We start from the raw sequence: 16,349 nt of genomic DNA on the forward strand, positions 1-16,349 counted from the left end.
CAAACTTGCATTTTTATTTATGAATATTTAATAATTATTAACTACAAATTTTACCCAAATCCATTAAATTCACTGAGGGCTAAAAAAATATTGCTGTCCAGTGGTGCTGAAATCACTGATGACGAGGTTGGGGTTTGATGCCTCTCAGTAATCAAATCAAGGAGAATTGACCCGTGTTATAATGTCGTGATGGAGAGACTTTTCTTCTTTTTTTTCACCTGTTAGTTAAGAGCCTTTTTTCTTTTCATTCAACTATTTGCATGCTGTTTTCTTTGAGATAAACACTGCATAATGCTAAAACATAACACTTCTGTCAAGATCTTTTTAAACTTTGCATTGTCTTAAAAAAAAAAGACATAACCCCTTATCTACATCAGGAACACAATCAAGCCAGACCCATTTTAACTGACAGCTGCTCTTCTGCAACAAAGGTCATTTCAAATGCAAGCAGGTCTATTCATTTGATTTCCTCAACATCTCTCAGAGCACTGAATGTAATTATCGTCTCTCCATCTAGCGTCCCTAGAGAGCCCATCCCCCTCCAGGCTCAGCTGTGACCGACCCTTCAGCCCTCCCCCCACCTGAACATGTGACATTATCCTGTCCCGCCTGCCTTTCCCCACCCACCAGCACCTAGCCAGCTGTAGGACTTTTATAATCTCCACACAGTGTCTGATCCAGGATCAGTCACCATTGACTCTCGTTTAGATCCAGGATCAGACACCATTGACTCTCGTTTTAGCCTTATAATAGAAAAAGTAAAAACACAAAACCAATTGGGGCTTATATAACAACAACAATAATAATAATTTTATAATATTATTATTTAATTGTTTAAACATAAAACAATAATAAAAAAAATATATGTAATAATAATGATCACCATAATTCAATCGATAATGATATATTTAAAATATAATTATATATTTAAAATTTGTATAATAATAATAGCATTATTATTGTTAGGCAGATAAATAAACAATGTTGAGATTTTAAAACTGTGTCTCAGTGGGTTCAAATGAGAATGTGATTTTGATGGTAAAATAGTTACTAAAATAGTCACTGTAACTGTTTCTGTAGTAATGAGGGAAATAGACTAAATTAATGTGCAGTAAATGTAATATATTAGGAAATATGCAATAACCTAAATTAAATGAATGGTGTCCAGAGGTGCAGGCCTAAAAAAAGACTTCATTTACATTCATATTTTAGGGATAATTCATCAGAATCCATAAAAAAGCATTGTTACTGAGGTTTTCATTATGAAATCATAGCCAAAGGACAGAGTCAGTCCACTCAGAATAGAAAGAGACTGCATCATCACAGATGGTGCTTGAGGGCTTTGATTGCACTCAGTCAAGTACCTGCCTGTGTCTAAGTGTGTGTGTGCAAGCTTTTGTTTGACCATATGTGCATATATGTGCTCTCAGTGGTGTTTGCATTTAAGTTTAACATTTGTTTTATTCATGTGTTTTAGACTGACTGGGTGCTTTGCAGGCTTGATAGTGGATGGTCACAGATAGCCTAAAGGTTTGGCTTCTGTTTCTGAATAAGTGTTTTAATCTTCAGATGGTAAATATGATCTGCTCCACTGCTTTGGCTGTTGCTAGTTTAACCTGTGAAATGCTGCATTTATTTATTTTATGGCAGAACACATCAAAACAAACACCTGCTTTACCTGCATCTAATTTGAATGCAAAGCCCCGCCTTGTGTCGAAGGCCCAGGCTTCTTGACCTATAAGAAAAAACCCTTCCTCCACAAAAATGAACAGAATGATGAGGAGAAGCAAAAAAAAGAAAATTAACATGAAAAAATTTATCAACATGAATGTTACTGCAGAATGTATATAATAAAAGAATGTTACTATTCAAATTTAAGCAATGAAAATTTGCCAATGTTCCCATAAGGGGCTATTTCTATCCAATCTGATCCATATAATTACCCTGTTAAAGTAACCTAATGTATTCAGGGGATTAAGTAATAAGCCAGATAATTGCTATCATATTTTACACTGTTTTTAGTGATAGCAATGTTTCTTTAAAAATTATTAGTATTGTAATTATTACAGCCTTCATGTTGTTATTATTTGACCTACATTGTGAGATTTATCATGTCATAATATATATTTTTTATATTTCACCCACAAACTATAATAATAATTTGTATTATTATTATTATTATTATTATTATTATTATTATTATTATTATTATTATTATATTATTCATTATGTTGATAAAAGGTATGATTGGTTATTAATGATTTGTTATATAATATTTATTTTTTAAATATGCTGTCACCCCAAACTATAATAATAATATTTTATAATTATGTATTATAAAAATAACTATTGATTATTTGAAATAATAATACAACTATTATTAATGTTGTAGATGTTGTTTTGATGTTGGTGTTGTATTATTGTTTTTTTGGAGTTGGCTTATTTTAAAAAAAGATGAAATGCATGATGCAGATTAAATACTGACACATTATGCATTTCATAATAATGTAGGCTCTTTTAAATATTAAATGGCAACAGCAGCTATTAATTATTAATATAATTTTTAATAATTATTATAATTATCAACTATTCATGTAAATGTATTAGTATTATAATTATAGTTTGGTGACGACGGCATATATATGTATATATATATATATATACACACACATTAAATTGCAACCGCGACTTTTATTATTTTTATTATTACTGTTGTACTTTTTTACAGAAGAAGAAAAAATGCTTATACCTCTATGTGTGTGAAACATAAAACAATTCTGGCAAATGGCAAAAAGAGAAAAAAAAATGGCCAAAGCTTTATTTAGCGAGTCTCTTGGGGATACAGCGCTCTCCCCTCCTCCGCCATGTGATGACGGACAGACTGTATCACCGGAGCGATGCTTGAAGTCACTCTCATCAGCAACAAAGCGAAGCAACAGCAGCAGCAGCACTGACGTAAACCATCCACCACATCACCGGAACCATACGGACCCGGACGACATCATATCGTCTCCTCCGAAAGACGTATAGGATGGGAACGGAGCGCTGAGAGAGACTGGGATCGTGAAGATGCTCGGACTCCAATTGACGGCAACATTTGAAATGCGCGTTAAATGGAGACTCATGACAAGAGATGCTGCAGGGTGCCGCATTGCCTGGCCGCTTGACGATGGTAGGATAGAGCAGCGCTTTTAACCGTGATGCGCGTTCTTAAATGCTTTTGGGGTGGGATCTGTAGTCGATTGAACGCTTCAGATTTGATCATACGCAAACTAAGACGATTTCAGCCTGCTTAAGCCATACGTGCATATACACGTATACAATCGATGAGCACGACCAGATGAATGTATGTGAATTTACGTTGCAGAACTAGCATTAATAAACCCACAACTCTGAAGGAGTGTATGAGGTGAACTAACATTGTCGTAGCTTACACTCAGGACCATCTCCAAAGTCAGGTTTTTATTTGCAAGCACTGCAGCGATAGGGCTCTTTATGATTGATATTTTCATCATCAGTCACATAGGGAATATATAGTGTACAGTATAGTCAGTCTTGGTCTAGTGCAAGGACAATGACTCATTTACAGGCAGGCCTGTCTCCAGAAACCCTGGAGAAAGCCAAGGTGGAGTTAAAGGAGAACCCCGACACTTTGCATCAGGACATACAGGAGGTGAGGGACATGATCATCACCCGTCCAGACATTGGCTTTCTCAGGACAGATGATGCTTTCATCCTGCGCTTTCTTAGAGCCCGGAAATTTAACCATTTCGAGGCCTTCCGCCTCCTGGCCCAGTACTTTGAGTACCGGCAACAGAACCTAGATATGTTCAAGAACCTCAAGGCCACCGATCCGGGGATCAAGCAGGCTCTGAAGGATGGATTTCCTGGGGTTCTGTCCAATTTGGATAGATACGGGAGGAAGATTCTGGTTCTGTTCGCGGCGAACTGGGATCAGAGCAGGTAGGGTGCTATTGGATTTTGGCTAATCGTGGGGTAATGACGCGCACTGTCAGAGCCGTCTTTTCAGCACAAGTCTTCTGTCATTCACTAGAGCGTGAAGTTGAGCCAAAAGGGGATGTGAAGTGTTACCCTTTACTTAAATTTAACATTACAGTGTTACACAAATTGCATGTTTCTATTTCTCTATGAGATGTTAAAAACTAATTCTTAGAAATTTTATGTAGGTTTCATATTCTTTTATAGACTATTTAAACAATTTCCAAAGGATGGTGTCGACCAGCTGAATGAACTTTAAGAAACATTTTAACCATTGAGGGTGTGATTTTCCACAACTGGCCCCTGATTACCTTTGACCTGACCCAGTATTTTACATGGTGATTCTATATGTATATATGTGTGTGTGTGTGTGTGTGTGTGTGTGTGTGTGTGTGTGTGTGTGTGTCAGTGTCATTATGTTTTTATTTACAGTATGAAAACATAAATGCACTAAGTACTTATGGAATATTTCAACATTTCAAAAAGTATTTTCTCATAATATGTATATAATAATGACATACAGTCATGACAGTTTAAGTGTCTCTGTTTGTCACATGACAAAATATCTACATGGATGTAAAATACACTCACTTTGATTAGGCAAATAGGAGGTATTTATGCATTTGTTAATGCATCTTTGAACAGTTGATCCAGAAAAAAAAATTCCACATATACTGTAGCTTCATTTAGTACTGTTTGAGCTTAGTGGTTAACAGCCAGCAAGGGTTAATCTATCGTCTGTGTGTCCTTGAGTAAAACACTTCATCCCAGGTTACTCCAGGGACACTGTCCATGCAATAAATGCACTGTAAGTGTTCTACCAAATGGCACATTACGAAATCAAACAAATAATATTTCTTAAAATGTAATCAAGCTATTTATTTTATCAGTAATGTACTGTGGGTTGTGTGTATGAACTGTAACATAAATACTAGTATGTGAGTTTAAATGTGGCCTTTACTTCCTTTGTAACAAATTCAGTAAATATGCAGTGGCCTCAACAATCTTTGGACACATAAAGGAATAGTTCACCCAAAAATGAAAATTAGCTGAAATCTTCTTCACCCTCAGACCATCCTAGATAGATGAGTAGATGAATTTGTTTATTCACTGGAAAAGATTTATAGAAATGTAGTATTACATCACTGGCTTCACCAATGGATCCACTACAGTGAATGGGTGCCATCAGAATGAGAGTCCAAACAGCTGATAAAAACATCACAATAATCTACACAATGGCTGTCCATCAATTATCATTTTGTGAAGCAAAAAGCTGCATTGCTTGTAATAAATCAATCATTATGATGTTTTAAACTTCAAAAAGTTACTTCTGGCTAAAATATGAATCCTCAATCTGTGATATTGCTTTCTCCAGTGTAAAAGTCATCTTATCTGAGTTAAGATAGGAATATGCACATATCAAGTATACTTACAAGCAAAAATACTCCAAAAGCCATTCTAAACAAATGCTTTGGTGGATTTTAATTTGAGAAGACAACAGGGGATAGACTTTGAGAAGGAAGCTTTATTATGGACTATGAACATGTTTTGGCCTGAAGCAACATTTTAAAGTTAAAACGCCTTAATGAGAGATTTGTTTCTTACAAAGATGCAACATTTCACTTTACAAGATGGAATGGAGTCAAATAGATTACTTGTGGATTATTGTGTTGATGTTTAGTCTCACCTCTTTAGACTGTAGAGTACGTAGTGCTCGAGTCCATATCAAACAGCCTTTGAATTCAAGCCAATCGCACCATTGCCTTGGATGGCAGGGCTCTTTGGCATCCTCTCACAGGAACAATGTGTGATGAACACTAGGGTCAAGTCGTGCCCGATTTGCTACATTTATTGCAGCGTTATGCGAAATTGTCAGAGTTTAAATACAAATATGAGTAACCATATGAGAAAATGGCATGTGTCATAAAAAAAGTGCACATTTGAAGTTTGTTTGCAAATCTTCCTAAAGCCTTGTGTTTATCTGCAGGTACACTTTTGTGGATATTCTGCGAGCTATATTACTTTCACTGGAGGCAATGATAGAAGACCCCGAGCTACAAGTGAATGGATTTGTCTTGATCATTGATTGGAGTAACTTCACTTTCAAGCAAGCTTCCAAGTTAACTCCAAGCATGCTGAGATTGGCAATTGAGGGCCTGCAGGTAACACTACTGTCTGTTTTTAATTTAATGTTTATATTGAAAAATCTACATGGATATCACAATGCATTCTTGTACCTTCATGCATCTAAATGGGTGTTCTTAGCAGCAATGGAACATCTAATATGTAATGTTCATAAAGCGTGCTTCAGGCTTGAATAATGAGAACTGCATAGGGAAATTCTGCATGTGTGAGGCTGAACAGGTATCCCTCTCCTGTCAAACATTTGCCATTCTCTTTGTGAGTAACATGAATGGGAGCTGACCCAATGATTTAACATAAGGGAACACAATCTGCATAGAATTGCACCAGATATTATATGCACAGTAGATAATTAAGCAACTGCAGTGTTATGCACACTCACATTGCATAAAATGTACAACTTTCACTTTTTAACATCACTACTAAACATAACTGAGCAGCAAAAGTCTGTTGTGCTATAAAATGGTCACTGTGCATTTAACAATAGCTAATCTGCGCACAGACATCATCCATTTCCAGAAGCAGCCTCTTGAAAGCAGCTCTCATTTAGACATCGCTCCTTTGAGGAGGGCTTGGGTCTGATATGACATGTAGGCAGTACAGAGTGAGGCCTGTTGACTGAATATTAATGCAGGTCCATGATGAGCGTATTCCACATTCCAGTGCCTCTTCAGACAGATTAGCTGGTGAATAATTGATCGACGCCATTAGCATCTTGCATCCACAATGTGCTGTTCACATTGAGTGGGACATCGCTTTTGTAGCCGTTTGAAAGGGAAACAATAGCGTTGATTGAGGGAAAACAGCCACAGCTAATTAGTTACAGTTCAAAAGAGTCCTCAGCAGCAAGCTTGTCGGCAGAAGTCAGGATTTACATATGTAAATATTTACACGAATCCAGATTTTTTATTTTTTTTGATCAGATTTGCATGCATAAATGTACAGAGAGTGACTTGAATGTATGCATTTACAGATGTACACTAATGTTCAAAAGTTTGGGGTTAGTATGATTTGATTAGATTTTTTTAAGGAATTAATGCTTTTATTCAGCAAGGATGCATTAAATTGATCAAAAGTGGCAGTAAACATTTCTATAACACACACACACACACACACAAATATATATATATATATGTGTGTGTGTGTGTGTGTGTGTGTGTGTGTGTGTGTGTGTGTGTGTGTGTGTGTGTGTGTGTATGCATGCATGTATATTTCAAATATTAATCCAACTTTAAAGTTTTTAATAATCCTGAAAAAAAAGTATCATGGTTTCACAAAAATATTAAGCTGCACTGTTTTAATCATTGATGAGAATAAATATTTCTTGAGCAAATCAGCATATTATAATGATTTTTGAAGGGTCATGTGATGCTGAAGACTAGAAAAATGTCTGCTGAAAATTTAGCATTGCCATCAAAGGAATGAATTCTAACGTAAATGTATTACAACAGAAAAGGTTTATTTATTACAATTTATTTTAAATTGTAATAATATTTCACATTTTTTAAAGCATTTTTGATCGAATAAATGCAGCCTTGTTAAGAAAAGATTTCTTTCAAAAAAATGAACAAATCTGAACTTTTGAAGAGCAGTGTATGCTGACATCATTTCCTAAATGCTTGTAGGTCAGAAGATGAATGCTAGAATGAGGGCTGCGATGCCCCATGGTTGTATTTTGACACTGACAGACCCACAGTATGTGCATTGAACATGATGTTTAGAGCCGGAGGGGAAATCGCACAGCACTCCGACCCAAAAGTGCAAGGTCATGTGAAGTGTTACATCAATCTGATGGATGGCATTGTTCATATGGACATCTGCCTGTCTTAATCAACAATGTAATGAAGCATCAAATCCGTTTTTTGATGGCTCAGTGCTTTTTTGTTTTTTTAGCTTGGTTTGTCATATCATTGAGTCAACACATATGACAGAAAGAGACAGAGGGACAAAAACAGAAAGAATGGAAGAATGTGGACAGAAGGAAGAGGAGAGAGAAATCATAAAGTCCCTTATGTTCTCTGTTCATTTTTTTCCTGTTGAATCCATTTGATGAACTAGAATCTGTTGAAATTGAAAATCCCTTTTTTTGTGTGTTCCAGAAACTATCATGTGTTTTAAAAGGGTTGAAAAAAACAAACTAATGGATTCTTCCCAAAAAATTCCTTGTGGTTTGCAGGCAATGGCCATTTTGTGTTATTTGAGGTAACGTGTTTATTTTTAAATTTACAGATGCATCTATCATATACGTTCCCTAGCAAATGGTGGTTCAGAAAAGAACACTTGATGCACAGAAAATGGCTGTTCTTAGCCAAATCAATAGACAGAAACATACTCCTGAGTCGAATAGAAGTAAGAGAAAGTGGTCTTGGCTTTCCTGGAGCAGTGCTTTGTTGTTCCAGCCTCTGTTGTATGCTTCTGTGCTTTGAACATGCCTTTTGTCTCTCTTAGTCTTGAGAAATAACCCACGCTTGGCAGCCAATCACAATGGGCCAATCTTCCCCAGCCCACCCCATGCCGAGTTTCCCTGGCAACCTGTCCAACCGCCATGCTATGCACCCTCCAGATGGGCTGTGCTCACAGAGAGAGACGCAGTCATGTCACTCAGCTACTGTGGCGTATGTGTGTGTTTCTATGTAGGGCACTGAAAGTGCATCTTAGAAAGCACAAGAAGTTCATTGTCCTGACAGACTATGCTCATCACATTGTTGCATTCCCATAAAAAAGTCATCTCATTGCACTGTAAAGGTTTTTTACTGCTGAGACTGACAGTTGTTGGAGTATGTTTTGTTTGTTGGTATTAGTTGTGTGTATGCAGTTTAGCTCAAAACTGAATACAGACAACCAGAAACAGTTCATTACACAAAACTTGACTATTTTAATGAACTTTTTGTTTTTGTTTTTATTGACATTTTTGTCACTGTAAGTTTATTTTTATTAGGATTGCTTGTCTGGTGTCAGTTTATCAGCAATAATTTTATTTTATATAATAATATATAAAAAAGGGGGAAGTCGTGGCCTAGAGGTTAGAGAGTTTAACTCCTAACCCTAAGGTTGTGGGTTTGAGTCTCGGCCCGGCAATACCATGACTGAGGTGCCCTTGAGCAAGGCACCGAACCCCATACTGCTCCCCAGGCGCCACAGCATCAATGTCTGCCCACTGCTCCGGGTGTGTGTTCACAGTGTGTGTGTGTTCATTGCTGTGTGTGTGCACTTTGGATTACTGTTCAACTGTTCAGTTGTTGGAGTATTAGCAATTATTCTACTTTAATATTACTTAATGTTTAATGTTTACATTTTTTTTCAGTGGCACACCAGCATTACACCTTTGCCACAAGTAATGTCTCTTAAAGAATGTTTATTACTCATCCTCCTTAATTTTTGGCTGAACTACGAAATAAAGGTTTTTAAAAGAACCATTTTGTTCTCATTGCACAAGAACATTTAGTACTCTAAAGAACATTGAGCATTTTTCCTCTATATAGAACCTTTGGGGAATAGAAAGGTTCCATGGATGTTAAATGTTCTTAAAGGAATCATTGAATAAAGAACATTTGTTTCTAAGAGTATAGTACTTTAAATTATTTCCAACACCAATGCATTCTTCTTAATTTGCGCTATCCAATCCAAAGAGATTTCATTCAAGTTTATTGTCTTTGCTTTAAAAGCTATGTACTTAGGGCACAAGGTCTGTGCAATATTTACAGTCGCCAACAGTCTTTGTCCCATGAGCAAATACAGCAAAGCGTGATCCAGGGAAGAGAGCCTTTCTCAGTCCCTGTTTAATCAACAGAGCAACTTGCACATGGAAAGAGTTTGTACTCTCATGGCAGTTGGTTCGACTGGCTCATCTGGATGCTAAGATCCACTGCTGCCTCCCAGAAAGCAGAGAACTTCTATGTGTCTTGCTTATCTGGGAAACGGCACTAGACATATCTGGGTCTGCAGAACTGGAGTTAGACTAATTGTTTTGCTCTCTGCAAAGTGGCACAGTTATGGTCTCGCTCTGTTTATCGCACTATAACGGGACTGTTCTGATCTGTAGGAGAGCTGTCAGCTAGTGAGTGGGGGCTTCGTCTTTGTGTTAGCGGCCTTGCGTTTCTAAGCTCAGTGGGCTGGATCTGGCAAGTGTAGATAAAATGTCTCCTGTAGAGCTCAATTATTGATGTGAGCAATGGTATGTGTCAGAGCGTGAAGCTTCGTTTTACTGGTTTGCGCTGTTATGGTTAATTTGTCTTAGTTTTAGACAAAGTATTGCTAACAGGATGCTAATGGTTTGTACTGTATCATGTTAGCCTCAGCTTCAGAAAACACAGCTCATGGACTGCCTGGTGTTTATTACACTCAAAAATGGCAAGAATGAGCTCAAATCAGGCTGGGGTTATTTCAGAATGTGCAGAATTTTGTACAAAAAGTCACGGGGAAATAGTGTTGTTGCTGCAATGAACTTGTGCCATGGAGAATTGCTGAATAGATTTCATAGTTTAAAGAGGTTTTCAGTTTTCAATGGGTAAAAAATACTTTTTTCATATAGAATTTTTTTTTTTTTTAAATGTAACTGCATCAAAATTAGGGTGTGCTGAATCAATTCATTTTGCATGTTAAATAATGCTCTCAAAACTTGTGGTAACACTTGTAAACAAATCTTTTGTTAAAAAGTAAGCGATTCTTGAGCAGAACAAGCCAGAATCTTTACCAGATTTTATGCTGATAGATTAAAAAATCTGGCTATGGAAGATTATTTGTATTTTAGGGTCACAAGATCAGATCTCATATCCAGGAATCCTGTGACTGAAACTAGGACAGCTCACTGACTCTGACTGATATGTATTATTTGGTAAGGGGACCATGATAAAATACTAGCTTTTTCCTCAGGCTACGTCTTTCAAAAGGACTCCAGCAAATGGATTTTTTCTTTCTTTCAATTTCTTTGCTGGAGTTCAGTCGTGCATCTTCAGTGACTCCAGACAAGAAAAGAGATGGAGGTTTCATGTCAAGCCACTGTAACAAAATGCACAGATGAAATCATCAGTCCATCAGCTTATGCAGAGACTAAAACAACCCCATAAAGCTCTACACAAAGCCATTCTTTGATAAACTGTAATTTAGTGGTGCTGTTTAAAACCGGTAATTATTTAACATTGCAGATTGAGGTTTTAAATGGTTCCTGATTTCACGATGAGGCACTTTTAAGAGCAATTATCCTGTGGCTGTACTCCTTTCTAGTCAATTTGACCTGCTGCCAGAATCTATGTTAGCTGCTTGATGGCTTTGAATTCAAGGTAATACAAGCAAACTAAAGCCTTTTCCAACAACCCATTTGAGTGCATCACTTGACCAAAACAGGAGCTTTATGCATAAAACCCAGATCACTCCCTTTTATATTTTTGTGAGTAGTTCATGTAAAAACCTTGACATTAACAAAAATCTGTGTTTTTTTTTTATCTGCATTCCGTTCTGTTGTGGTGACCTTCTGTAAAAAGTATTTTATGCAGGAGTGTATAGAAACAATCCATAACGAAAACTTTTAAATCCCACTCCTGCATTTTTGTTTTTTCTATAATTTTGGCTGAAATTTTACAGTGACATTTATGCATATAAAGCTGAAAATCTTTCTCAACAAATACTTGAGTTAATGTTTTGTCAGTAGCTCAGTGCACAAACTCATGAAGCTGTAAAGCAGCGCTGCAGAAGGCAGTAGTGTCTTTATTGGGCTCACTTTAGTTCAGTGTTGTTTCAATTCAGTTTAATATCTGCTTAGGTTCATTAATTATGAAAGAACAACCATGTGAACAAATGCTTCATTATTCAGCTCATGTCAGTTTTTGTATGATTTGTATTAGTTGCTGCCTATGAGATTTTCCATTTCTCTAGGGATGCTGCTTTTGAAGTGAGCTTTCTAGAATAGAAACTGTAAAAAAGAGAAAAATATATTTAATTCAAAGATTATTGGAGTACATATTTCAGTCTTTCTGCTTTAAAATTTCATGTTTAATTCACTTTTTTGCAATTAATTGTGAAATTTACTAGCATTTTTGAGTAAAATCTACACCTTTTTAGTGTAGATTGCAATTCAGCACACTCGGTTGTACTGAGCCCCAGCTTAATCCTGAGAACTCATGACTAACATTTAATAATGCTTTTTCAGCATTGCAGGATCAGACGATGTGAATTCCGAATTCTAGAATCCAGCAAAAGAGAGCATTATGGCAACTTCCCCTCCCCGTTACCTCTGTCTCCTCCCACTGTCACACTACAGGGACACAGATCAGTCGGGCTGGACCAGCTCACACTAGAGTTTAGCTATTCATGTTTAATGCAGCTGAGACCTTTATCACGCTCTGTAGCAGCAGGGTCTCAGAGCCAGAGTTATCATCGTGTGATACCACACCACCTGCTGGCAAATGCCTTATAGCCCCTCCTCTGAAGAACCAGCCAATCGGCATGCATTTGCACTATCACCTGCTTCTGTGTCAGATCTAGTGCCAGATCTAACGCCCACAAGCCTGCGGTCTGCTGCCGGACACTGGCCTGGGGCCCGCTTGCCTGCAGCTGTCCATCATCAGCATTACGCTAGTGGCACCAACAACTCAGTTCTGTTACGATATGAGAGTCAATGAGAAGCAGTAAACTGTCACTAAACATCTTGAGCACCAAGTCTTCATATGTGACCCTGGATCACGAAATCTGTCTTGAGTCGCATGGCCGTATTGGGAGCAACAGCCAACAATACATTGTATGGGTCAAAATTATCAATTATTCTTTTATGCCAAAAATCATTAGGATATTAAGTAAAGATCATGTTCCATGAAGATATTTTGTACATTTCCTACCGTTAATATATCAAAATATCATTTTTTATTAGTTTATGCATTGCTAAGAACTTAATTTGTACAAAGTTAAAGGTGATTTTCTTATTTATTTATTTATTGCACCCTCAGATTCCAGGTTTTCAAATTGTTGTATCCCAGCCAAATATTGTCCTTACAAACCATATATCAATGGAAAGCTTCTTTATTCAGATGATGTATTCATCTATGTATTAATGACTGGTTTTGTGGTCCAGGGTCATATATTAAAATTATTTCTGAAGGATCGTGCAACACTGAAGACTGGAGTATTGATTCTGAGAAATACATTTTATTTGACATCACAGGAATAAATTACATTTTGAAATATATTAAAGTAGAAAAAAAGCCACAATCAAATAAATGCCGCCTAAGCGGGAGGGGGTTCTTTCTCATGACTTAGCTAGACACAAGTGTACATTCTGTAACCTGGGACTTGTAAGTCTTTACCCGTCATTACGTATGTCTTGATTTTGAACAACCGTAAGACAGCATCATTATGAAGCTTCCCGGAACCCTTGCAGTCAGCTTTATGAATATGGATTACTGTTCAGGGCAGATTAGTGAACACAGCAAAGTATTTATCAACTTCAGCAGGGTGATATCGGGAGAAATGGGAATTTTGCCCACTTCTGGTGTTATCCTCTGTGGAATCATGAACTTGTCTACAAATGAGCATCAGAAACAGGTTGTAGGGGGAGAAGTGGTCACTGGAGTCATGTAATCAGATTTTTTCTCCTCACAAATTCTTGCAATTACAAAATATGCACAAACATTTATTCACATAAAATTGCACACACTTTACATTTTTAAGTAGTAAATACAACAAAGATTATTGGAGTATATTTTACAAGAATATACTCTTTCTGTTTCTCTACTTCAGAATTTCACATTTCACACACAATTCTGCTTGTTGTTTTTTATGCTCTATTAGCAATTTCTGAGTAAAAACTGTTTTTACCACCATTTATTTTTAATTATTTTATTTATTTTTAATTAATAATTGATTTTTTTATTTTCATTATATATTTTATTTCATTCTTTTATTTTCAGCTTTATTTCAGTTACTCTACACAATTTTTTATAGTTTTAATAATAATTTTGAAAGTTTTATAAAATCTATATATAATAATAAATGTAGTGTATTTATTTATTTTCTCTACTACCCACAGGATAGCTTTCCAGCAAGATTTGGAGGGATTCATTTTGTCAACCAACCTTGGTACATCCACGCTTTGTACACAGTCATCCGGCCTTTCCTCAAGGACAAAACAAGAAAAAGGGTGAGGGTATTTTTTATATGTGATACATTTTATCACATATAAGTGTTAACTCTTCTGTTTATGTACATGTGATGTGATAAACACTCAAATATACAGGCTTTTGATGTTCATGCAAATAAAAAAAAGCACAATGCAATGTCACAGATTTTAGTGGAAACCAGTGAGTGATAAACAGTAAAAGCTGTAGCTTAATGAAGAAAAAAAATGAAGGCAAATAACAATATTTTTATGTGTTTGTATATTTAGATTTTCATGCATGGAAACAATCTGAACAGCTTGCATCAGCTGCTCTTGCCTGAGATTCTGCCGTCTGAGCTGGGTGGCATGCTGCCCCCTTACGACATGGGCACCTGGGCCCAGAACGTTGCTTGACCACGCATATGACGAGGAGACGGACTACTGCCCCGAATCCTATACGTTGTCTGTCAAAGACCTGGAGAAAGACCTGTCCCCCAAAACTATGAAAGAGGTCTGTTACTTGACGTTCTAGCTTTTCACTGCATCTATTATCTATTTTTGCAGTTTTATTAGCATAGTGAAATGTTTTAGTATTATTTGTTACCTTAGTATTATTTATGTATATTATCATTATATATTATAGTATTTATGAATATATAAAATTAGCTTTTATTTATATATTTTCAGTTTTCATAAAAAAAAATAATAAAAAAAATCTTGGAATTTATTGGCTTTGTTTGTTAATATTTTTATTTAGCTTTGTTTATTTTATTTCATTTTTTTTAGTTTTAGTAAATGTTAATACTTCATCTTATTTTTTCAACTTATTTAACTTTATTTCAGTCAGTTGCTAAGGGCAAAATGTTTATTTATGATTATTTTTAATTATAATTTTTTTGTTAACATTTCATTTTATTATTTTCAATATTTTATTTCATTATTTTATTTTCAGCTTTATTTCAGTTTTTTAATAGTTTTATTTTTAGTTAACCTGAACACTGGCCCATACTAAAACAAGCACGGTGAGTTCACCAAACTGGCCATATCATAGGGTGACCATATGAGCCATTTTCCCAGGACGCGTCCTTGCCAGGACTTTTATATTGCCTATAACATCCAGATTTTGGCTGTTTGTGCTGTGCAGATCGATCATTGTATGAAATTCATGAACGCTATAGAGAGCAGAGCAGACGGCTCCTTATGCATTAAAATCACTCTCTTGGTACTTTGGTGTCATACAATGATCGGTGCGCAGCGACGCTTCAAGTTGATTGAACGAACAAACACCTAACATGTACGTGTATTTGCATTGCTTTGATCGTTCTCTGTAGATCTCACCTTCTCACATGCCACGATTGGCCGATTATGTAACATAACTGCATGTTATGTTTTAGGCAATATAGAAATCCTGGCAAGGAAGCGTCCTGGGAAAATGGCTCATATGGTCACCCTACCATATCATGGATGTTGTGGTTTATTTCTAATATGCTTGTTGAATGACATTCATTTGGTGGCTTGCCATGGAAACAGCATTTGCTTGTTCGCAGGCTCCATTCAAGTGGAATTATCAAGAGAATCGCTCTGGATAACAAAAATAAGCAGCTTTGCTAGGGGCGTAAAAGAAGCTAAGCTGCAGTGTTTGTCAAAGCAGTCACTTTTGAGCTGCACACTGTATGTTTCTTCTTGGTGCTTAGCAACCGACTCCCTAGTTTTATGATAAAATGCAGCTCTTCTTTTAAAATAAGCATTAAGGGGAGGTCTTACAGTCTGGGTTTGGCCCAGCGACTTGAGCTTGTTTCACTGATCAAGACTAGGTGAGGTGTCTCGATTTACTGGGTCATGAAATCAGCATGAGGGAGTGAACCTGCTGCCGTGAGATGCATCTATACATGGACCCATATAGAGCATAAAAGAACATGTTAAAGAGGTTTACCTGTGGAAAAACCAAATATAACAGTTTGCAATGGCTTATTTGGCTCTCACATTTAAAGCAACTGTTTGTAGTGTTTGAATTCTACCACAGCGTCTGGGGGACGCAGTATTTGGAAGAAAGTAGGTCTTAGATGTTTTTCTATTGCTTAGATCAAAGTACTGTTCCTTAAACAGCTTTGGCTATTAAACT

At 36.4% G+C, this 16,349-nt stretch overlaps 1 pseudogene; it reads left to right on the forward strand.

Annotated features, from left to right (window-relative positions):
* The first annotated feature begins 2,840 nt into the window (after positions 1 to 2,840).
* LOC113078116 (clavesin-2-like) lies at positions 2,841 to 14,738 on the forward strand (annotated as a pseudogene).
* Positions 14,739 to 16,349: the final 1,611 nt, after the last annotated feature.

Source organism: Carassius auratus, unplaced genomic scaffold (assembly GCF_003368295.1).
Source record: "Carassius auratus strain Wakin unplaced genomic scaffold, ASM336829v1 scaf_tig00024250, whole genome shotgun sequence".
NCBI classification, from domain to species: domain Eukaryota; kingdom Metazoa; phylum Chordata; class Actinopteri; order Cypriniformes; family Cyprinidae; genus Carassius; species Carassius auratus.